Here is a 25,767-nt window from a genome sequence, read left to right as displayed (position 1 = left end):
CATCCGTGCGTGCGTCTGTTCGTGCGTCCGCACGTTCATCTGGGCGTTCGTCCCTGCTTTCGTCCATGCATCCGCTCCTGCGTTCATCCGTCCGTGCAGCCATCCGTGCGTCCGTCCATGCATCTGTCTGTGTGTCCGTTTGTCCACCTATTCAACACTACAAGTTCCACCAGCTCGCCTCTTTTCATCATATATTCCTCATATAGAAGTACCACAATCCAGCGGAAATTTTAAGGACTGAACGAGAGGAAACACACGCACACTTTCTTACGGTTTGCGCTTCGTGTCTACTTCCCACCTTTAACCACCACGAGTTCATGGCATATACTAGTTCACAGTATTCACGGCACTGCGGCCCAACGCTCGCTGAACCTTTCTAATACCTAGGAGGTTACGCCCAGCGAGTATAATGTAGCAACCTTTTCTTGTCTTCTGTGCGCTGTTGAACAATGAAAAATTTGCAGCACGCGCGTTAACTAAAAGAAAAATTTTCCTGTCTCTCATTCCTACATAGCAGCCATTGGCATGTACATTGAGCACTATCTTTAATTGTTCATTAACGCACAGAAGAAATCTTTCACCGGCACCACATTGGAGGTCAAAATGTTATACTTCTTACACACTACTACAACTGCTACGAGGGACGAACGGGTGCCGCTATAAAAAGCTTCGCCCCTAAGGAGTATTGAAATAATGTTGACTTGATCTATCGCCATTCTTCTCTTGTGCATGGTAGGCTGGCAGTATTTGGCATCGCGCGTTCTTTGAAGCTGCATCGATCATCCATGTTTCTCCTTCTTCTCGAAGGAAAGAACAATTTTCGCAGCTGTAGCTGAGGGTTTCATGCCGAGTTCATGTTCTGAACACGCTAGTGAGATCAAAAGATTACCACCGAGCACTGAAACCGCAGCTAAGACTAGGAAGTAAGAGTTGGTGAACAAATGCGTTGTGAGTGCTCTTCGAGAAATCGGTTACACTGTCGTGTTTGCAAAGCGCGTGATACATCGTGCCTGGAAACTGAGGAATTAGACCGAGGAAAATGTTCCTATTTGTGAAGATTCGTCTACCTCTCTTTCTGGTGACACGACATTTGCTCCGTAGCTCGAGACTCACGACGCTGCGACACGTCCGCGTGTACGCGATTGGAGATTTTGATACTGGCTTCCGAATCGAGAGAAACCCATGAAATTTATGGCAACTCACTTCGCTTGTACGTTTTGAAGTTGAAGAAATAAAGCAAAGATGGAATGCCTGCTGATCCAGTCGTCATGTTGGTGAAAAAAAACTACAGTGACAAACTTCGAATTCAACCGCGCAACAGTTGAAATGATGAAGCTAGTCGACCCAAGAACTTTAGCATGACTGATTGTAGGTTTTAACATGACTGCCGTTTCTTTTATTTGGAATTTCTTTTTGTTTACATGGTCTGTCTACTGCAAGCTTATGAGTTTATAATGTTCAAAAATGCCTGTGCACCAATGACCATATGTGACTGTAACACACAAAAAACTTAAACTCTTTTTTAAACTATCCTAAAGACAGGTGTGTGTACTTGGTTTAGTTAGCAGAATTTCATGTCGCGGATTCCGCTAACTTCGACACGGATTCTAAACAGCTGCAGCACGGCGCATGTGGGACATTGATGACGTCACCAGTGGTACACGCCCCACGTGATCGGCTTTGCTGCTACGGTAGCTATAAATGCGGCGCAAATTATTTGTGAGTGGTGCATAGCGGTGGCTCCTTCATTGCTACTTCCTCGACGCATGCGCAGCTTGGCATGACGTTAATGCAGTCGTTGCGGTACTAAGGAGAAGTGGAATTGTGTAAAGCTGGGGCTTCGACCGTTGCTGGGCAATGGTGGGGAAAGTCTGCTTTCGGTAGACGTCGTTTCTGTTTCGTGACACACTGTTTGAACTAAAAAGGCATAGCTAATTAAAGTAATGAAATACAGAAAAAGAGAAAAAAACAAAAAGCATCACTAATTTGTGGAACTAAAATTTTTAACATTTCAATGACAGCAATAATACCATAGAGGTAAGTGGAATCGAAGCATATGAGTGTTAACACTTTTACGCATGGGACATCTTATTCTAAAGTTTATAAGACAGAAGTTATTGAAATCATTCATAGAATAGGTCTTTTTATATCGAAATATCACGGTTGCTCAAATCATAAGCTGTAGGCGTATTTATTCGAATGTAATGTCGGATAATTGCCCAATAAAGCGAAGTGCATCCTTGAACCAGAAAATGTTTAAGCCATACAAACAAAACAAAGAATTGAAATTATCTGTTACAATTCCATAGTAACACGCAAAAATTCACCACCCTCATCAAACGCAATATTTCTGTAGCGGTTCAGCGATGCTAATGCGCATAATCCTGAGAATCAGTACGTAACCCTGCCTACACCTAGAACGCCCATTTAAGTCGGCTTTTGCTGGTCCTCTCATACATACAGTCGATTTCTAGTGCTCCAGATTCTAGAGAAAAGCCATGTGTAGCTGTTCAATTCAGCACCCTTGTCACCGGTTCCGTAACCTCCAGAGGATGCTGTATACATCAGTGACTGTTTTCCCTCCAACAAAGCGTGGAACGTCAACACTGCGAAAGCCCATCCGGACAGCAAGTCTTAATCCAGAATAATGTTAATAACAAGTTGAGTAGGGCGAACTCAAGCGACACTTTTCCGTGAGACTGGCACTGTTTCGCTTTGAATATTTTTATATGTAAGCCGATGCCAATTCTCGCTTTTCGTTCTGTTCGTTATTAGTAATTACTTGTAGAGAGCGGTAATTATAGTTCCTTTTATTTGTCAACGCCAAAAATATGAAAATAAAAGGATCCAGCTTTGTGCTGCAAGAGACGGAATAAGCTTTACCTGCACCGGGAGAGATTATTAAGGAGCAAGGGTACCAACAAAGAAACAAACAAGCAAGTGAATTAGATAAGCAAATAGGGGTCCAAAGTTCGAAAGCATTGCTACATAGTCCAAGTTGTTTGAAACGCTTCAATATCTTACTGATGCGACATTTCTGAAAAAATCATAATACTGGTATTCCTGAAGTGACGTAAGCAGACAAGCTGTGAGTGCTATGATATAACCAGCACCTGAACACTGAATTTTTTCCTCAGAATAAAGGAAGGTTTTCTCCGAAACACGACAGGCTGATTGTTAATTATTACCAAAAACATGAAAACCACTTCTTCAATATTTATTTATCGCCGGCGTTCGCATACTTGACACTGCTCGATCACCAACTATAGACCGATGGCCGTACGCTAATCTGAGTTCAAGGGCCATATCACACGTCGATTCTTCAGAAGCAGGTTTTCTCAACTAAGAAAAACCTTCTACTGTAGTGTATAAGCCTATCAGACCATTACCACTTGGGACTCGGGACATGCCACCGCGCAGGCTACAATTATAACAGCCCCGCCAGTTTTCCGCATATTTGTCAAGCATCCAGGGAACTGGAATACTTCGTCTTTGGCCAAATTTTCAGCAAAATGAAGATGGTGGCTGTTCCATGGCCACTTATTCCAGCCTTGACTGATGCTCTGATCTGGCAACTTGGAGAGACTTTGTAGGCAATGACTATGGACTGGTATTCGCTGGCCACCCTACCGCTACCAGTCAGGGTAGGCTACCACACAGGCACCACTCATTGTGGTCTCTTTGTTGACTATTTTTAGTCACCAGCCTCATGCTTTCTCGTTTCGCAGCAGGAAACATTTCTTGTGTGCGTTGTGTTCTTTCCCGGAATACGTAATTTTCACCGACATTAGCGTAACCTTGTTGATTCTGTGAGTACAGTGGCTCTTGTTGTGACTTACGCTCATATTGTCAGAGGACGTTGAGTTTGATGCTGGGCTGAATAAAACTGTTTCACCGTTCCTTGAATCTTTATCTAGCTAGTTGAGCATTGGAAGACATCACGTTTTCAGGGGTTACCATGATACGCACAGCCCAGAGTGATATTGTGCACTTGATTACCAGTCCTTCAACTTGATGCCTTAGGGAAACAAGCTCAAATTGACATCCGTGCCGTATTAGAGCCAATAATTTTACTCCGCAAACGCTAATATGACCAAGCTTACTGCTCAAGTAAAAGTCTTAGCATAGCAGTGTCTGGACAGTCCACCACGGTAGAGCAGCGGCTAGTGTGCTCGGATGCAAGCCCGAAAGGCGTGGGTTCGATACCAGTTGAGGCAGTCACATTTGAATTGAGGCTAAGCGATATAACGTCCTTATACTGTGAAATGTCATTGAACGTTAATAATAATGTACCTCATATTTGCAGTTGCTTTTTATATCACCATTTCACTCACAAATCTAACTCCATTTCACTCTGCTCACTTCAAGTACCGATACCTCAGAGTACCCAATTGCGTGCTCTGGAACAAGCAAAACCCACCCCATTCATTCTTGCTTTCACACCTCCCAGAGAAACGTTGATATCATGACCCTAGTGCTGAAAAGAAACATTTACTCAGTTACCTTTTCTTATACTCTAAAAGATGAGCAGAAAATTCGTATTACCAGGCCATATTTAATTTACGGCCGAGATTCAGCCTCAACAAGAAGCGTGAGCGGACAACGTACTTAGATATAGAAATTACTAAAGAGTTAAAGTGCACTCAGGAAATTCGTAGCTACCCCAAAAAATATGAAAAACGTAGTTACAAAAATAAAAAGCTCGTATCAAATTATTTTGGTTTTATTTCATCTTTTTGCCCAGCTTATTTCATTCTATGTGTGAGCTCGCCATGCTGCACTACGGTGGTAGATTACGAGAAACCGAAGAGTAGGCAGGGTGGTTTCGGGGCAGCTTTAGAGATGGAGGCATTCTAGCAAGCCCAACATTACGTGCTAGGCACTATTCAAAAGAAAAATCAAGATGAAAAATAAAAAAAAATTACAGTGATGCCCGTGACTCCAACAATCGCTGAATGTATTAAGCAGAAGCACAACGAGAACATCCGATACAGTGAAGCAGTAGTCTGAACTGAAAGAACCGTTACTTGCATCAACATTTGCTATGACCTTAAACTTGACGGTGCTGTATCATGAAAATCAGGAATGTGCAAAGCGGAAAGGTACGGATCTTCAGAGCACAGAAAATAAGTCGCGTGTTGTGAAAAGTAGAAGCGCGGCTGGGGCCACCAGTTTTCGCCACTCGCGCTTCTCTGTGCTCTGGCCTAGTTTGCCCTGGGACAGTTTCCTTGGTTTCAAATTTCTGAATCTTCTAGTCGATACCCCATTGCTTACGAAAGAAAAAAAACCTGCAAGTCTTTTTTGTTTATTGCAAATTTTCAGCGCAGCAACAGTGCAAAACTATAAGGTGGTCCCTCCGGAATCTCTGTATCATTGCTCTCCTCTAGCAACTGCCGAGAAGAAGAAAGAGGTGTGCACTGCCTAATTGGATTGCGAGAAAAAAGGAGTTGTTTTAATATTAACTGCAATTGCGGTCATCTCTATTTGGCGGCTTTTTTTTTCGAGAACAATATGGTTAATGAAAGAGGCTCGTATCCTATGACCATCTTTGTGGGTGCACAGTAGTAAAGGCGCTGCCTTTGTCGCCAATAACAAGACAAAAAGCCTAAAACGCAAAAAAACAGCTACAAATTATTCCGCAAAGTAAACCTGGGTGAACTATTCCACAATTTTGTTTCAGAAGCACCTCAATGCGACCCGAATCGAATGAAAGAAAAGTGCGAAGAAAATCCAGACACCCAGGTCTTTCTTTTATATAGGGAAGCGTGATCAGTCACGTGGGAAATAGGGGCTGTGGAAGAGGCCACGGAGACAAAGGGGGCCTGACAACGTGGAGAGGTTGTGCAAGAAAAAGGTAGGAAGAATAAACAAAATGTATAGTATCGCCTTAGTTAAAGCTTCGACTGCTCTCAGTGCGGCGTCTTCTTCCTAAGTATGCGGCCTTATACTTGCTTCAGACTTCAAACATTTGTCCGACTTTTTACACCGTTCTCGGGCGTGATGCTCACTCTAAGTAGGCTCAAAAATAAGCTATGCTTCGTAACAAATTGTGCACGAGAATAAATATTTGATGCTGCTTGTGTTTCGCACACTGGTTGTTCACTTGTGTGTTCGGTGTACTTGTCAGAGAGCTGCTGGGTAACTAGTTTGAAATGTGATTATAAGCGCGTAGAAAATGGAGTGTAAAGTAAGGTAACATCGCTCACGTGAGGACTGGTGAAAACATCTTCGTGTATTGCTCAGAGTTGTATGCACTCAGAAGGCAGTTGAATATCTCTCAAAATAGAAGATTAGGACATATATTTTTGCTTTGTCACGTACATGCGGGCGACTGAAGTCCAACATTTTTTAATTCTTATACCAGCGGAATGGATCACTCTTTCTTCGAAGTGGCACCCGTTGGAGGCTGCTGTTTTACTTATGTCGTAACGTTTCTTAAATTGTTATTTTAATTTGTCTCCATATCTTACGTTTGCAATATTTTCATTTCTTCTTCTTTTTTCTAAGTGTGCAGCAACTTGTCCATTACAGCGCATAAAAATTCGTTCCTTCTAGAGTATGTTCTGTGGTTAGAGCCAGCGCTGCACTACTTTGCAAGTAATACGTATTACTCCAAATTTCACCTCTGTGCTCAGCTAAGCTGCTAATAAGCTGCCATTTTACTACTGGCAGAAAGCGTTCGTGAATCGCACTCTGCTTGTGCTGGCCATCACTGTCTAGAATGTAGGAAAGTACACCTGCCTCGTATTGAACGAAGAAGAACAGGGGTGCAATGCAGGACAACCCAAGCTTCTCGGGCAGCCGAGCTTTCTGCGAGCTCGCCTCTAGTGGACGTGGCATGAAGACAGTGGGGTGCGCGTGATAGCAGCGTTGATAAAAATGACTACGCGAACGCGCGTGGCGTTGGAAACACATGTGGGACATTCGCGGTGGTTATCCAAAGAAACACCGCGTGTGAGCACGTCAGCACCGCCACACACTCAATAATTTAACAGTGCAGAAACGTCAGCTTGATTGTCGTGCTGTATTTTTGACAACTCAACACGCACCTCCCACAGGTGTCTTCATGGGCGCATTTCCTCTTTCACACAGGTTCTTTCATTCCACCTGAAGCATAGAGATTTTCACTCTCGAAGGCAGCAAGGGTGCACACGCAGCACTCTCGTACTGCTCATTTTGCTTCTATCAAGCATTGCAGATAAATATGATGACAGGTGGTGCCCAGAGGTGCTCACATCTTGTGGGGAATAAAGCCCCTTGATCTTGGGAAAGTACCGCCATCCAATGTACTCGCCGCCGCACGCTCGACCTCGTCTCTCCCTCCTCACACTCCTTCGCGTCCTCCCGGTCTCTGACACTTTTTCTGCACGATGACTGGTGTCTTTCGGGGTTGCCCTTGCCGACGCGTGGATCTAGCGCTTTGCTTGTGTTTTTCTTTTTCGTTCGCGGAATTTTTCGCCAACGCTCTGCGTAAAAAACGTACCACGCGCTTTGTTTTCTGTGCTTTGTGCGGGTAACAAGCCGTGCAGTTGCGCCTATGGCTGCAACAACCACAGTGAAAATGATTACGCAATTTTTGTGATACCCCAAATTAAACGCGATGGCTTGCGCAAGCAGCAGTGGCTGCACGGCATCGGCCGTATAAACTTCGTTCCGACAAAGAACAATGTACTTTGCGAGGTGAGGCGCCTCTGTTATTGCTCGTATCAAAGCATCACCGATCACTGCATTCGAATTATTGTTTCGGCTTGCTCATCAACGTACGTGTTTTTCAGGGGCGATGCTCCTTGCGTCGTGGGTCGCATGTCCCGTGTCGTCGTAGTCGTCGAAGTAGCCAGTTGGAAAGCATTGGATGTCAATAAAAACGATGTCACAGCATATCCACGGAGAGAATGATGAGTAGGACGAAGCATCTGTCAGTCTGTCCATCCTTGCGTGCGTCCGTGTGTGCATTAATACGTCTGCCCATGCGCCTGTCCGTCTTTGTGTCTGTTCATATGCACGCCTCGCCCCACTCGTCACCATCAACTTCGTGGGCCTGCTGGGATTTTTTTTTCTCGGCTATATTTGCGTTGCTTCAAAGTGAAGTCGTGATAAATATGCTGAATTTATTTGTTAGAAACAAGCAGGCAATTGAATTGTTTAAGGTTTTTATACAAAGTTATGTCTGGGAAACTTACCCTAAATGCAGCTTGTTGTGTTCAGCCAACCACTGATAAGAATACCCGCCGTAAACATGATCGATCTTTGCCACCAATATTTGCACGAACTAATTTATTTGAGAATACCTCACAGGCCCCGTAAGAGGCATAGGGTGAGAGGGGTATACAGTACAATTTAATACATTGTAAAGGAAGATTTCTTCAGGGTACGATTACAGGGCAGTAAAATAAAATTACATAAAATAAAATAACAAGTAGAAAAGAGATTAACAGATAAGTATACGTGCAAACGAGGAAAAGAAAAAAAAGAAAAAATATTTGCGTGCGACATAGTAAGCATTGCGTGGGAGTAATATACTACGAAGTATAGCCCCAATACACATTATACCAGCCACTATACAAATGTGTCATTGTAAATAAACTAAAAAAATGTGTGACAGCGGTAATAAAAGACAAACGCCATTAGTTTGTAAAGCGCCGTTACAATATCCTATAAAAAGTTTTACTAATAAAAAATCAAATATACTGAGCCAAGTGTGTGAAAAAATGCTTGTTAAACTGAAGACAAAAAGCGTCATAGTCTCTATGTGAAGCAATGTTGTCGGGTAAGCTGTTCCAGAGACGAATAGCGCGAGGCAATGGGGAAAAATTGAATGATCGCGTCGCATCATATAGGCGAGTGTGAGAGTGTTGTGCAATCTTTGCGATGTATAGACTTGCTGATTCAAACAGGGTAGTGATAAGTCGTAAGAGTGAATGACCTTATGGAACAATGACAGCAATGCAATAGTATGGCGTGTACTTACTGACGGTAATGATAGTTTACTTTTTATTTGCGTGATTCAAGACAGGTTACTAGAGTTGTGAGCAATGAAACGGCTTACTCTTATCTGAATGATTTATAATGCTTCGATAAGGCATTTCTGATGTGGTGACCAAATCAGAGACGCATACTCAAGCTGCGGTCGCACAAATGTTAGACACGCAAGTTTTCGCAAGGGGCAGGGTGCACTGCACATGTTTCGACGCAAGAATTCTAATAATTTGGATGCACTGGCACATACGCAAGGTATGTGCTATGACCTTGATAGATTAGGTGTAAGGTGCGCCCCTAGATACTTATAGGTCGCGGTCGGCGATATCACATTACTGTTGATGTGGTAAGAAAACTGTGAATTAACAGGTTTGCGGGTGAAAGACATAATTTTACACTTCGACAAGTTTAGTGTCATGAGCCATGTGTTACACCACTGGTTTACTATTTCTAGGTCTCGTTGAAGCGTGATATTATCATCAATGTTGGTTATTGGGTGGTAAATTATGCAGTCATCGGCATTTATTCGTACGCCAGTGGTGATGTTATTAGGCAGATCATTTATATAGATTAAAAACAACAGCGGCCCAAGGACGCCACCCCGCGGCACAGCAGATGAAACGATAGATTTAGAGGAATCGACTTCATTAACAGAAGTAAATTGCTCTCGATTGAATAGAAAGTTACGTAGCCATGACAATGTAGAAGAGTCCAGTTTCATAGCTGAAAGTTTTGATGTGAGGCGGCTATGCGTAACGCGACTAAACACTTTCGAGAAGTCAAGAAATAAGCCGTCTGTTCGTAAGAAGTGATTCATGTTAAGGTGGATAACTGTTGTAAATTCGAGTAATTGTGTCTCGCAAGAAAGGCCTTTTTTAAAACCGTGTTGATTCGAGAAAAAGAAGTTGTTCGACTCGATATGTTTGTAAACATCCGAAGCAATGACGTGTTCCAGCAATTTGCAGCAATTGCATGTAAGTGAGATGGGCCTGTAATTTTCTCGTGCATTTTTACTTTCATTTTTGTAGATAGGCACTACCTTTGCTATTTTCCAGTCAGAAGGAAGAAAACCCGAGGATAAGGACTGCCTGAAGATGAGAAAGAGAATGGTGCTTGACATAGATATGGTGTTTTTCAGTATCTTAGAATTTATTCCGTCAATCCTACACACTGAAGAAAATTTAATATTTTTTATTTGTGAAGCAATGCCCTCGATCGGAATGCTTACCGATGCAGTTATTTTCCCAGAACAGTTGATAAATTCGATGTCTCATGAGAATTTTTTTTGGCTGACAAAGTTGATATGTCACTGGAACCTTATATACTAGGTAATAAGAGTGTTCAAATGTGTTATAAATTTTGCTGCTGTTTCACAAACATGTCACCTCTGTTACCGTATGGGACATGTTTTTTTTTGCTGTTACGAATCTTTTTATGTTTCTCATGCCCTCCTACCTCGACCAAAATGCATCCGTCTGTGTGACTGTCTATGCGTCCATTCGGCCGTCCGTGCATGGGTCTGTTCGTGCGTCCACACATCCATCCGTGCATCCGTCCCTGCGTTCGTGCATGCATCCGCCCCTGCGTCCGTCCATGCGTCCATCTTTCCGTGCAGCCATTCGTGCGTCCGTCCATGCATCTGTCTGTGTGTCCGTTCGTCCATCTAGTCAACTCTCCAAGTACCACCATCTCGCATTTTTTCATCATATATTCCGCATATAGAGGCACCACCATCCAGCGGACATTCCAAGGACTAAACGAGAGGTGGTACACGCACACTTTCTTACGGCTTGCGCTTCGTGTCTACTTCCCACCTTTAACCACTCCGAGTTCATGGTATATACTAGTTAACTGTATTCATGGCACTGCGGCCCAACGCTTGCTAAACCTTTCCAAATCTAACGAGGTTACGCCCAGCGAGTATAACGTAGCAACCCTTTCTTCTGAGATTGTGCCCAACGTACATGCCAACGGCCGCTAATGCGGAATAAGAGACAGGGGAATTGGGCATTTAGTTAACGCGCACGCTGCGAATTTTTTATTGTTCAACAACGCACTCGAAAAATCTCCCACCAGCACCACCTTACAGGTAAAAGCGTAAGACATGTTACGTACTACGATGAAGGACGAACGGGTGCTGCTTTAAGAACCTTCGCCCGTAAAATATTCGCTCATACTTCATCACCTCCGAGAGACGCAGCTCGGCAATCGTCGAAAATGCACAACTGTGTCTACTTTGGCTGCGTACAATTACGTGGAATGACACTGATTCTCGATCGCGCTCATTGTATCAGTTAGGATTCATTTACAAGAACGTTTGTTCGAGAAAACAAATGAACTGATGTATAAAAATGACAACGACTGGCGCTCGTTTACATACGGGTATTTATTTTGGTATTTGTTTTTTCTTGGAGAGGGAATTAACACCTAAAGCATATGAAAGAGATGTGGTCCATTCAAATAAATGAAGTAATACAGAAGAGCAAGTAAAAAAAAGCTATAGCGAGTGAGCCATTCTTTAGAAGAACATGGCCGCAATCTTTTCGGTTACGCCTGCATTAGCATGTCTCCCATTCCCCAATACGAAACTATCTTATCTTTCATGCCAGTGTCACATGGGTACATTTGACCGCGATCAATCAGTCCGCATAAGATTTTTTGGTCGCTATCGACGCGCACATTTTGATGACATTCCTGGTGCAGAGTTACTTCTCTCACAAGTAGCCCGATTGCTAGTTTATTTGACAAAACCATTAAAACACAGTTATAAACAATACTTTTCCTGTGTTTCTGTATAGTGGTAGATAAGTCACTGTTGGCGACACCTAATCGTATTCACATTGCTCAAAGGCCTTCTTCAGTTTGGAGACCACTGCGCAAAGCTACTTTCACGCCGAGGAGTTGGACAGATGCCTAATTGATCCACCATATGCGAAGTCATTGCAATGTGTAACGCTGTAAGTACCTGTGTAGTATACTGGCTCACAAGCACGAAAATGCATCAGATGCAAACGTACAGCGTCTTATCATGAGACAGAAAAACATCCGCACCATGAAACTTAAAAAAAAACCACTTATACGGCCTTTAGAAGAAGCCAATCCTTTCATAAAGAATTGCCTCAGTGTTCTTAATTTTATTATCACTATTTAAAAAATTCAGCACATATGCGGCACGCAAGCTGCCGCAAATAAACCGCCTCCTTTGAATTCTGTGGTGCGCCCGCGGGAGCGTCGTCGAAAAATGGCGCCGTGGACCGCACGTACGGCAGGCAAGCAGGTGAGGAGAATTGAAAAAGAAACACGCGCGTGGAGGAGAGTGTCGTTACTTTCCCAAGATCAAGGGGCTTTAGTCGGCAACGCGGCTGTGATTGCACATGTCGTGAGCGTGGTTAAATTGAATGCGAGACATCGTAGCCGCTTGATAATATCACTTTTACTGCCCCGCCGTGGTGGTCTATCGGCTAAGGTATTCGGCTGCTGACCCGCAGGTCGCGGGATTGAATCGGGGCTGTGGTGGCTGCATTTCCAATGAAGGCGGAAATGTTGTAGGCCCCTGTGCTCAGATTTGGGTGCACGGTAAAGAACCCCAGGTGGTCATCGAAATTTCTGGAGCCCTCCACTATAGCGTCTCTCATATTCATATCGTAGTTTAGGGACGTTAAACCCCACAAATCAATCGAATCAATATCACTTTCACTTATGCTTGCGTGTGTGCATAGCCTGCGAGATAAAGCTGAGAGACTAATCGTGCCGCTCGACGTGAGTACTGCTCCTCGGCAAGAGCAAACGTGCTGGGCGAACCCGATATTCGCCGAAGGCCTCTGTAAATCAAACTGATGGACGCATGAACTCAGATATAAACTCGTTGATTCTGAGAAGGCCCGTGTTTAACTCGGGAGTGTGATGGTGCTGGTGTGACTGTCAAGCAATTGACGCAATGAACGCCGAGCGACAGCTTCTTTGCATAGAAAATAATTTGTGCAAGGCTGAAGCCATGGAGCAGTTTGTGATAACCTAGCGTTTTGCAGCTTTGTAAGTTAAGTGTCTACTTTTGTGCGTGGTCGGCTTCGAAGGGAAGACCAAATAAGTTATGTCTGAATTTTGATTGTACTAATTAGCTGAGTATTAATGCCCTCTACAATGAGCTGTCTTGTCTTCATTAATAAGGTTTTAATGAAAAGATAAATATCTCGGTCCCAATTACCGAGGTCATGATCAGTATCGAGCTATTCAACGTAATCCTGATTAGCAAGATACAGTAGTTAGAGCTAATTAGCATGGTTTTAATTAGCCTGTTCATAAATAGCGTCGCGTCAATTAGCATGGTATAGTTAGCTTAACAACTAGCATGTTTTGGTTAGCCCGGTTCTAGCCTTACATGGGTTTATTAGCACGGTCTTCTTAAGAAGTGTTCTAATTACCTTGGCTTTACCATGAGCTGGCGGAATTACCTTGGTCATAGCATGTCGTGGACTTACTGGCCAAGTATACCGTACAGCCAAAAAATCACAGCACATATCCACGGAGTGAATGATGATGAGTGGGACGAAGCTCCGGAGGGTTTATCGTGAATGATGATGAGTGGGGCGAAGCGAGGGAGGGTTTATCCGTATAAACTATGAATTGTCTATCTGTCTGTCTGTGCGTCTGCCCGCCTGCCTTCCTGTATGTATGTATGTATGTATGTATGTATGTATGTATGTATGTATGTATGTATGTATGTATGTATGTATGTATGTATGTATGTATGTATGTATGTATGTATGTATGTATGTATGTATGTATGTATGTATGTATGTATGTATGTATGTATGTATGTATGTATGTATGTATGTATGTATGTATGTGTGTGTGTATGTGTGTATGTATTTATGTATGTATGTATGTATGTACGTATGTATGTATGTATGTCTGTCTGTCTGTCTGCTGTCTGTCTGTATGTCTGTCTGTCTGTCTGTCTGTCTGTCTGTCTGTCTGTCTGTCTGTCTGTCTGTTCATCCGTCCGTCCGTCAACACCTGCTGAATGAGTCATTAACTAAGCATTGACGTCCCACGAGCTAGGAGGGACAGACCAACGGCTTTAGGAGCTTCGCCACTAATAGCTCTTTAACCGGCCGCACGTGCTCAGGTGCTAGCAGGCGATGACAACAGATATGAAGCGCACCGGCCGAGCAGCTCACTATAATGTACAGACTGACCATGGTGATTAACAAGTGAAATTGGGCTAAGCTGTGGTCACGATGTTGTAAGATGCTCGGCTGGTACTGATCTCAGGGGCCACCATACTAATTATTCTAAAACAGACTTAGTGCGGGCATGAAAAAGTTTCAAAATCAATTTAAACACCACGTGCCTCTAAAGAATATTATCACTAAATGTTTATGACACTTTTGTTGCATGAGTGCACTTCTGCACTCACCGGAACGACTAACAAATGAAAGAAGATGCCTCTGGTTTGAAATACCGCCCAAATTAGCCGGCCATCCCTGACGCGACGACTGGTTCCAAATTAACCAATGAAATGCAGTGCGCTGAGGGTTGGATTTATCTTTTTCGTAATGTTGGTTCGTTTTTAAGCGGGTGTCGCCAGAGTCCGGAAAGATGCCCAGTTTCGCGAAACTCGGCCGATCCTGCACTGCACCCCAGAACACCGGCACTGGCGTGCTTGTCATCGTAAAGGGTAGAACTTGATTAATGATGCTGAAGAAAATGCAGCCATCGGCTGTTCTTTACAAGCATTAAAGCTACCGAACAACAAATAACAAATAAGAGTGATGTCTTCACAGAAATACTTTATAACGGTACTTTGTAAAAGCTTTTACCACAAGGTACAACCAAATGAATCCAAAGGATAATTGGGCCAAGAAAACCACGGAGAAAACAAATATTTACTCGAATGGTACTGTAGTAATAACGCAAACAGAAACTACACCAGGCGGCAGAACAATCACACATTTGTTGCTGGGATCCGAGCTCACAACCTTTCAACTATGCACCCGATGCTACACTACCTGCGCTCCTATAGAAGGCGCTTACCCGTACAATTCGCTAGGTATTTATGAAAGTGCAGTCCTAAGGAGTTTAGGCTGCGTCCACTAGTAGCTAGGGTTGTTTTTCAGAGGACGCTGCTCGTCAGAGGGTGCCATATATGGCGCGTAATCTTCACGCGAGGTGATAGCTAGCGAAGAGACTCTCGTGTCCTGTGCCCTAACACACCGTGTATACGGCGCCAAGCTCCCACTTTCGATGAACGAAACAGTGGCAATTTCTCGAATGTCTTGTTTCTTGAACAACCAAAATATTCTAGCGGACAATTAGTTCATTTGCAGCTTTTTTAGAGTACAATGATCTTAAGTTCATTACAAACTCGTAGGAGGACTATGGCAACAAAAAGTGTTAACGTGCCTCTTTAAAGAATGACATGCCCTGAAATACAACACTGGGCGAAAAGATAAGCACCTACTTTCTTCTATCTGAATGCAGGGAGGGCCATACAAACAAAACTGGTGTACTTTTGATTAATTCACTACGTTTTACAGATTCTCATCTGTATGGTTTACATTTTTGTCCACCGCCTATACAAAGCCCACGCACCTATATGACTGCATAAAAAAAAGAAACTGCTATTGTGAAGGCGACACATGCAATTAGAGTACGCCACATAAACACTTTGTCACTTTTTCAATAGAAATCTATTAGAATAGCTTTATTATGTATATTTAAGGAATAGGAAAACCTCAGAACACTGTTGGGGTATTCATTTTTTCGGATGAACACGATTGAAGTGGCAGGCTTTACATAGTTCCCTTATATGGTTCGACACGTGGTTTTCATTGGGCCATCACCCCCGCGCCCAGGCTGCTGTCTGACTTTTCTGTTTTTCGATACAAGAAGATGGCAATTTATAATCAACATGACTGTCGTAATAACATTAATTCTTTGCACCATCACAGCCCTTATGCCTTGAATTAATACAAAATAAATGCTATTTTTTAACAAACTAAGCATGACTCTTGATGAACTTTTTCGGCTCACTGGTGATTACTGGATTTATTTGGAGCCCTTCATGTTTTCACAGATTGGTCATTTCTAAAATAGGATTACCTACGCCTAACTTATACCTTCTTAGCAATGTCGCTTCACTTTGATAAGTACACTATATTACATATGATTCATAGAGCTTAAAAGTGACAGATGTATTTGCATGTTTATTTGGAGAAATATTTTTCTAGTTTCTCTAAATTTCACATAGGTCAACCACAATCAAACAGCACGTCTTCAAAAAACTGGTATGCATTTGCCTGGTCGAGTCGAACACTCAAGCCGTGATGATTGGACATACGAGCGAAATACATGGACAGAGACAGAAAAAACACGAACAAGAGCTCACCAACTTGCCCAATCAAGCATTTTGATTGAGGTCATCTTATGTTTGATGTATTGATTCCACTCAACTTCATGTGGTCAACGCAGCTATCTCGGCTGTTGCCCTAACAAACGGAATGCAGTTCCTCTTGCCCTGAGAATTGAACACTACAGCGGCATAACTATATGTAGGCAAATTGGTCGCTCTGGCGTCCTACTACGACATAGAGGAACGAAACATCATGAAAAATACTGTGTCTGTGATATTTGTTTGGTTTCTAGTTTTTCGCACTGTTTCCTTCCGATGTGAATAATGCTCATGAATGAAGGTAGCAACTAAGATCAGCCATTTAATCATACTTAATGCTTGATTAACCAAAAAGGTATTGTAAATCATTGCATTATACAATATTATATAACTCACTTTATGCATTGATGCACTGCAGTTTAAAATACATATTTATAAAAGGGACACTAAAGGCAATTATTAGGTACACGGTGATTGTTGAAACAGTGGTCCAGAAACCTCGTAGTGTTACTTTTGTGCCAAGGAAAGGCTTATTTTGAAATAAAATCACAATTCAGTGGCCCGCATCGCGTTGGCGAACTCCAAATTACCCGCCTTAAAAAGCGAACGGACTCATGTCACTGTTGCCGTGCACAACGTTGCCCGGACTTACTGCGCAGTCACTAACAATAGTAAGCAGAACGAAAGCAGTGGGAGCCGCATCAGCAACAATGGCTATTAATCGATTAATTGCCATTGGCTTCGAGATTGCAGACGTGTTCTGGCTCAACTGCGCACCACAAGATTGCATGACCTGTCCAGTGTAACCACGCGAAAATTGAATTTCTGAACCACTCGCGCCATTCCCCATAATAATGCCGAGTGCCTCTTTTTTCATGAATAAAGTACAAACGAACAAACAGCAAATTATTGCGTCCCGTGATGCACGGAAGATTATTTGGTGCAGATGGATTGATTACTAGTGATTTATAATGGGCAGTTTCTCTGACGTCATCGGTATCATTTTGAACGTGTCCTACTGCAGCGCATGTATAGTAAATTTACCTTACTTTCACGGGAAGTAGGGCACTGCTGTTGATAATATTGTCGTTTTAGATGTTGTCATACATTAAGCTTCCACTCTTACGCAAATTGTTAATTGATTCATTTTCCCTTTAATAAGCAGGTATTATATGGTTCCATTGCATGACATTGATGTCTGACAGGCAAAGCACGCTTTACAGGCAAACGAAACTAAAGCACGAAAGCATAGTCGTCTGGTTCCTTTCCTTCGGCATTTGCTTAGGAAAAATTAGCCCCATATCTGCATGTTAATCTGCAAATGTCTTTGAAAGATGATAGTTTTGCGTCTGGAGAGATTAAAAAACGTTTATTTGATGTTCTGCGCAAGAAAATCGGTGAATGATATTCTGGAGGCGCTGCGTTGAGTGCCTCAAGCGTGCAGCGAAGGCGAACGAGTGCACCAAGTCACGTCACACGTGAGACATGAGCGCTATCTGGCAGTTATCTTGGAAAACAAAAATCGAGGCTATGAGACAGGCGTGCGTGCCAGTCTCAGAGGTGATAAAGCGTAGAACGCAAGGCGACGGGTAGGTGCCACCACCGTGTCGTCTTATCAAAGCGTTGGAAACACCTTTTCGTGCAAGCGTTGCCTAGTCAGCGCCGAGTGATAAACGCTACAGTCCTTACCATAACTTACGTATGCCTCTTCTAGTAAAAGACGCACATACAGATTATATACGTGTTGTTATGGTGCCTCATATATGTGCGATAATTGCTTTTCAATTGACAATCGCAAAAGTATGAACGCTGAGTCTTGAGCAACAATGGTGGGCGCTGCCGATGGGGTCGGCCGATTCCGATATCCGCGGGTGCCGTTTAGAGTTCCCGGTACCGTTAGGAGTGGACAAACAGACAAAGGCACAGACAGATAGACCAAAGTTTTTGCGACGAAGGTCCCCAAGAAAGAGTGTCATCTTTAAAAACGTAGGCGGCATTGAAGGAATTGTAGGTAGGAATGATAACACCACAGTCCGCGAACTGATTGAGGCTTTTCATATAGATGTAAGATGCAATGCTTGTGTTATCAAGAGGTCTCTAGCTTTATTTGATAGTGAGCGTTATTTTTTGCTTGTCTTTTTATAGGATGCTTGCTCTCGACAACGTGACCACGTGGCTATATATGTTTCGTCACCCTATTGCAAAAACCAGCGCCACTGGGTGCCAGCGTCCTGCGCCATGCCTGATTGTGAACCCAGTATTGCGCTGTTACCAGCGCCTCCCAGCGCAGGTACTGGGACGCTGGAGCGGCAACGTCCCGGTACTCTGCGCAAAATGGCTCCACAGGGTTAAAACGGGGGTGCCTATTCTCCATAAATAAATAAATATATAGGTAGAATAGCACGCATTCACATTGTTAATAAAATATTAAAATTAAAACAAATAAAAACGTGTCCTGACGGGGTTTGAACTCGCCACTGCTTGATTTTGAACTGAGTACACTAACCACTACGCCCAGCTTGTGGAAGACACGAATGCAAGACCGCAATGAAGAGCCCACCACCTCTTGAAGCACACGCTGTATTCAAATGGCTATCCACCTCAAAAACATTTACGACGAGCTAGACTTTAGACCGGACTGGTACTCCATCTTAGAGAGCTGCTTGACCTCACCCCCCCCTTTTTTTTTGTTTGCATAACACGATGTGAAGAACCCTCCATGTGAGGAACTCACGCTGTGTTAGCTATTGACTGTTTATGAGTAACGCTTGAGCGCTTACTTTCGCGATATGATTTTACTCTTTTTCGCTTGAGTTTGTCTTTATTACGCGAATACTTTATTAAATACCATGCAAATAAATAAGCCACCCCATAACATGCATATAGGGTTGTAAAATGACTATTTATCCGAAGAACGTGCCGTTCAACTTCATGTTTACAAGTCGCACAGTCAACACTCACACGATATTTTTTTTTCAAATAACGATTGCGTGTTGATTCGACAGTCACGAATAGCTTCCGGGCACCGAATGACGTGCGGATATTAGCAAGAGTGCTAAGTTTTTTGAAGCATCCACATCTTCACTCTGAAAAATCTCAGATTGTCTGGAGGAGCAGCCACAGATTGTCTGCTGATGCTGCCGATAGTTTTTTTTTTCTTTAATAGTCGGTTCTCGCACTTGCTACTGCTCAACATGCACAGATTATTTCAATGTCTTGTTCGGTAGATATCCGCGCACACGAGTGAATATTGAGAATTTTTTTTTCGCGCAAGCGAAGATGTAGCAGTACACATCCGGCGTGCCAGAATACATATTTGCAGTTATATCGGTACCTGAAACTAAGGAACCACCGAGGAAATGACTAATCTAATCTGCTGAAAATGTGTACCAGTATGTTAGTTCGCTAACGTGTACCAAATTACTAACTCGAAATTGCGTGTTGTTACATACGAGTCAGAGAAATACCGGCTCCTGCGCTCAGAAGGAAGCTTTCGGTGACAGCCTACGATGCTGAAAGCAGGACACATCGTTCGTCGCCGCTCCTTGTGCGGGCACCGCGCGCGCGGATGAATGGTTGATTTAGGCTTAGGGATGTGTAAACTACTTTAGCGTCATTCTTACACTTTAGAATTGGGCCTACTTAAAGTAAAAAGCGCTGACAGCATGTACACCGACGCGGCCGGCACGATAGGCCTGGCTGGGACGGGGCACTGGGCAAGGCCGCTCTCGAAGCAGCTGAGTTGCGATGCTTGACGTTTCTGCATTTGAGCTTCGCAAGATTTCTAACTGTTACCTAAACTGTACCTGAAGTAAGTGGAAGGTCAATCAATTTTAGAAATGTATTTACGGAGTGGCGATGCCGAGCGACAGCCGTCCTTCTGGCCTCCGCTGGCAGTATACAGCGGGCGTGCCAGTGTACAGATATACGCAGTTATGTCAATACCAACAATTAAAAAAAAACGCCGATAGAAATACCAATGCAATCCGCTGAAAACGTATGCCAGGGAGTCAGTTCACGAAGGCGTACTAAATTACCAACTGAAAATTGTGTGTTGTTATATATCAGTCAGAAAAGTACTAGCCAAGTGCGGCCGGCAGCTTTCGGTGACAGCCTGCGTATACCTGAAAGCGCGACGTTCGATCGTCATCGCTCTGTGCGAACATCGACACAAGACAAAATAGTTGATTTAGGTTCATGAATGTCTAAACTATACTTTACAGTTATTCTCACACTTTAAAGTTGTGTGTACACGAAGCAAGAAGCGGCGGTAACATATATACCAACGCGGCCGGCACGACAGGTTTAACGCTCGCTGGGACGGGCACTGAGTAAGACCGCTCTCGACGTGGTGAGTTGGGATGGTTGAAGATTCTGCATTTGAGCTTCGGAACATGTCTAACTCTTACCTTAAGTAAGTAGAAGGATAAGCGTGGTCAGACATACATTTATGCGTTGTGGCAGAATCGAACGACAGCTTTTTTTCTCGCCTCCGCTGGGAAACTTTGCGAAGCGATCGAGAGAGCTCATTTACGTTTCGTCAACTTTGCGGCACAAACAATTTCCTGTTTCTGTAAGGAGTGGCGTGCAGCTCCAGGCTTACAAACACTGCAACGTAGTTACAGCAATACACGGATGATACGAATATGGCGGTATACGCGATGGCATATGCGAAAAAGGTGCATAATAATTTCTGCGATACGTACGGGCACCGCAAAAATTACGTATGCTCGATATCTGTTAGGGTAGCATCTCTCTGTGCCGTCGAACCAAGCGTTTTATATTCAATGACACCGAAACATACCACGGCGCACGCTACAATAACATGTACGCTGCAGCTGCGCTGGTAGAAACATATGCGTGCTCCAGTATTCACCAGCGCTTGCCAGTGAAAATTCCAGCGCTTCCAGAGTTTCGCAGTGCGCACCAGCATCACAGCGGTTGAGCCAGCACCCATACCAGTGCAACACAGCTGTTTCCCAGTGCGCCCAGCGAAGTGCCAGTGATTACAAGCGTGTACCAGTGCCAAAAAACGTACTGGCATCACGCTGTTTTTGCAATAGGGCAGTACATATTTGAAGGGCACCAAAAAAGAAAAGCCAGTCGAATGTTTGCGCCTGTGCCTATCCAGTCTTTGTGTGTGCTCGTTTTCATTCGCGCACACCAGTTTACTTTGAAGGCGAAAGTTTTTAATTTTTCTTCGCGCTTGATTGAATTCATCCACCCCTTCCCCTTCCTGAAATCTCTCCCCATCTAACACTGTCTTGCACGGTTTCCAAGATTACAGGTGCTAGAAGTCTTCGGCATCTTCACTGCTATATACATGCTTCAATGATTATCCTGTCTTTAACCAAGTGACATTATTATGTCAGGATCTCTGCATGCAGCACCACGTTGTCAGCCATATTGATGACGTCAAAATTTCATTGACCTGTAAAGTTATCACGGGGTCATTAGGGGACGTCATCATGTGCTAATTTTCTGCATCACTGGTGCTGACGCCATCGGTGCTGACCATCGAATTCGCGTTTGATGATGCACACGAGGCTTCTGGTAAACGAGTTCCTCGAGTTTCAAATAAGCACGAACCTCATATTGAATACTCTTCCTTCCTTTTATTTGAAACACTAACAGCCAGCTCTGATAATTTAGTCGTAACTAGGCGAAATCACCATCGTCTAATGACGTAACGCATTATCAAACACTCATTCTACTTCAACTAAAGTTTCCGCACCTTTCTTCGAAAATGTTAAGCTATTCGAACCTCTGCTCGAAGGCATTCACCGTCCTATGAACGTCCTCACAATCGAAGAACAGGCAGCTCACCGCGAGGCTCAATCGGCTGCGCAGCAAGAACAATGATTATGAGAATGTCACTTAGTCACCGCATTAAAATGTTTATTAAAGACAACTAAAAGAAACGGTGGCCAAGAATAAACTTTGAAGTAATCAATATAAAACTATTGAATTAAGAAGCTTCTCTAAATGAAGACTTCTCTGACTTTTTTTTATTTTTTGTTTTTTTGGAATCCTATCCCTAAGGGATTGTTTTACTGCTGTTTCACTGTTTCATTGTTTTTTACAAAATACAAAACATTTACCACAGGCAGTGCAAAATAACGCAAGTACAAGCAAAATTGACAAACAAAGTTACACCCACCCTTATACAGTTAAATGCTTCATTTATATTTTTGTAATGGTGCCCTAACTCACACCCCCATGAAACACCGCAAATGCTACAGATCAAGACGAATGGGTGAGGATGCACACAGGAAAGGATACCGTACCGTCTGAAGAGAATCTATCTCTCGGAACACCACCAGAAGTCCTAATATAGCTCAGCAGTCAATAATAAAGGTAAAGAGTGATGTACAACAAAAGGCAGGAAAGATTACCGGACGCACGTGAGACTTGCTTTCCTGAGATTAGGAAATCATCCCAAAACACGGAAAGAGAGTGAAAAAGGAACAAATAGTGCAATAGATCTGCGCACACTCAAAGGTTCCTTTCAGTTCGAAAAGCTATCATATCCTATCACATTATTCTATATTCAGCTAGGCTTTGTAATATTTCAAGTTCACTAGTGCTATTTAATTTGGGCTACATATAAGATGATATATTTATAAATACACAGTTGCCAAACGAGCATCAATGTTGTAGTAAATAAATTGGCCAATTTTATTTCTTCCAGGCCACTAGGTTTAATAGGCACCGTTTAAGTCTTCATCTGAGAAGTACGTGCTACAAATTTAATCTAGAGAGAGAAAAACAGGAAAAAAAAAGAAAGGTTGGAACGTTAACCAGATACTAAGATCCGGTACTTGTATTACAAGGTAGATCGGCTACCTTGTATTACGGTTGAGGAATAAAGCTCTATTGTTGTAGCCGACATTTTCTAAGGTTGATACCATAAACTATCTTCATCGTTTTCAGGACTCTTGGAAGTACACCTCTGTCTTCCGGTTTCATTTTCCTGGTCACAATGTCACAATCTGAATGACCAACGTTGCAAAGCCCAGGCGAAGCGCGCGAGGCGTCACGTCTCATTATTTACTTGAAAAATCTCGCTTCTATCACTTTGTAGACGATCGAGCTACTGGCGGAATTTGGTTAAGATCTTGAAAATAAGGCCACCTTTCCGTAACTGCTCCTCTCACAATCTCTTTAAAAAGATGCGTACGTATAGACTCATGAATATCACACTAACATTGTCGTTAACGTCCGCCAACTTTTAATCATGCCTTCAGAAACAGTGTGGCTTCACAAGCACCACAAAACGAGTTCCTTTCTTTTTGAAGAACACTGTTGTTTAAAAAACAGTGCCGTACAAGGTGACCATCTGAATGACGAGACCTTCCATTTTGTTAATTTTATTCAGAATGATGTGAGAACTCCATACTCAAATCACCTCACATGGCGATGACCAACGACTACACCTGAGTGGGCATAAACGGAGTTTCGTTATGCCGCCTTAGTCACCATCACGTCGTCAGTTGCGGCGCTGCGAACCAAGCGGTGGCATTAAATTAGGATGACATAAGTGTCACTCCATTAGCTCACATTCTGCTTAATGAGCCCTACTCACTAGCAAAGCAGGTGGATGTGCTCCCTATAGTATACGTATAACGCGGCGCGCTTGCTGAAACGACGGATCTACAGAAAATTGCTAACGGTTCTCTCTCCTTTTTTTTTTTAAATTTGATCCGCTTACCTGTGTTCCGCTTCTACCATCTTGTTATTGTTTCTTTTCATTTTTCTAGCTAGGACGAACCCATCGGTGTGTAATCATCGTCGAAGCGTTGCTTACGCAATCTTGTAATGGGTCCTTTTCTGCTGTTTCACTATCTGAGATATTGTTATTTAGCCGGCCCACTCTTTACTGCATCATCTAAGCTTCATCATCAACCGCGGTTTACTCGTCGTGCAGCACGGATTCGTACCTGAAGCTTCCGCCTGTGCAAGAGTGTCGGGCTTTTTTTTTCATCGCTACTGGTTTCTTCGCAAAAAAACAAAAACAGCTTCTGCTGAGTCGAAACGCTTGAGGAAATGACGCGTGTATGAGCACCGTTATAAGCGAGAGAATGGCACTGTTGTTGGTGACCCGAAATGAGCGTGACGACTACTTGCTTCCGAGGACCCACTTTCGTGCACCAAGGCATAAAAGAAAATTATCTGCGGAATATAAATAACGTTTTCCAGCAATCCGAAGATTTTGCAAAAATTAAATGATCTAGTGATAAAAAAGAGAAAAAAAGGAAGCATATAAAAAGTGAATGAAGTTTTTAGCAGTCTTTTTACACAGCTTTCTAATTATGATTTGATGAACTTTCTCAATTGACACCTCATGCAGTCAATGGCTAAAAACTTTCTACTGTAACAATCGAGATTTCGGGGGCGGGGAATTCTATCACGCAAACGTGCGCAAGCCTTCCGTCAAAGAATTATAATGAGAACATAACAGTGTTAAGGCTCTGTCAGCATGCAGTGCTATTATACCATCCAGTAAGTGCAGAAATAAAGCGCTGTTTGGGTTCTCACACCACTAGTTTTTAGTGCAAGACAGATATCAACAAATATATTAATCACGTTACATTGCCGTACCGATAGAGAAACTGGTGAAGCTGAAACGATTTAGGTACCTAGTACATCCAACCTGAAACCGCGATATGCCTGGTTGCTATCGTGATAACCTCCTCAACTGATTATAGACCGAAAATGGTATGGGAGGCGAAAAAGTTTTCAGAAATATGCCTGGCTGATCATGACGTGAATAACATTAAAATACTTTCGTAGACGTCGTTAGACCACTTCCTACAGAGACGTGGTACAAAGGCTCGTATACCATGAGCCGCGATACCAGAACTCAAGGAAAATACTGACATCAGCAGCCTTGACACAATGCTGCAAATAATTTCTTCTGTCCCTCCTGCTTAGACCATACTTTTGTTCCAGAGTATGTGTAAACATGTAAATAAATAAACGTAAATGTCATGATGTCAGCCGTACGGAACCAAAGAATTCTGCGCTGTAGTCAGGCATTCTGCCACAGAGCCATATAAAGTCTCGAAACTGCTTTCGACAGAGAACCCTTGCAAGCGCACTATTGGGGACAAGTGAATTGTTGTTGCAATGCTGGCTATCTCATGATATAACTGTTACACAAGGTCTACTATGCTACAGACAAAACCTCGGCTAAACGTCGGTAGTATACTCAAGCAACAAACACTGAAGTTGGTTTATATAGCACTACTCGGCACTACCATCCTCACATGGACGATCCGTAAATTTCAGCTTACTGCTCCTGGTGAAGGAAAAGTCTTTGTTGCTGTTTTGCGCGTTGCCCGCTACATTAAACCACTCGTTGTAAAAAACAAACAAACAATGCAGCTGTTCAAATT

The sequence above is a fragment of the Rhipicephalus microplus genome, chromosome 4 (genome assembly GCF_043290135.1).
Source record: "Rhipicephalus microplus isolate Deutch F79 chromosome 4, USDA_Rmic, whole genome shotgun sequence".
In the NCBI taxonomy this organism is placed as follows: domain Eukaryota; kingdom Metazoa; phylum Arthropoda; class Arachnida; order Ixodida; family Ixodidae; genus Rhipicephalus; species Rhipicephalus microplus.
The sequence above is the reverse complement of the archived record's forward strand: the minus strand, read 5'-3'. Positions refer to the sequence as shown.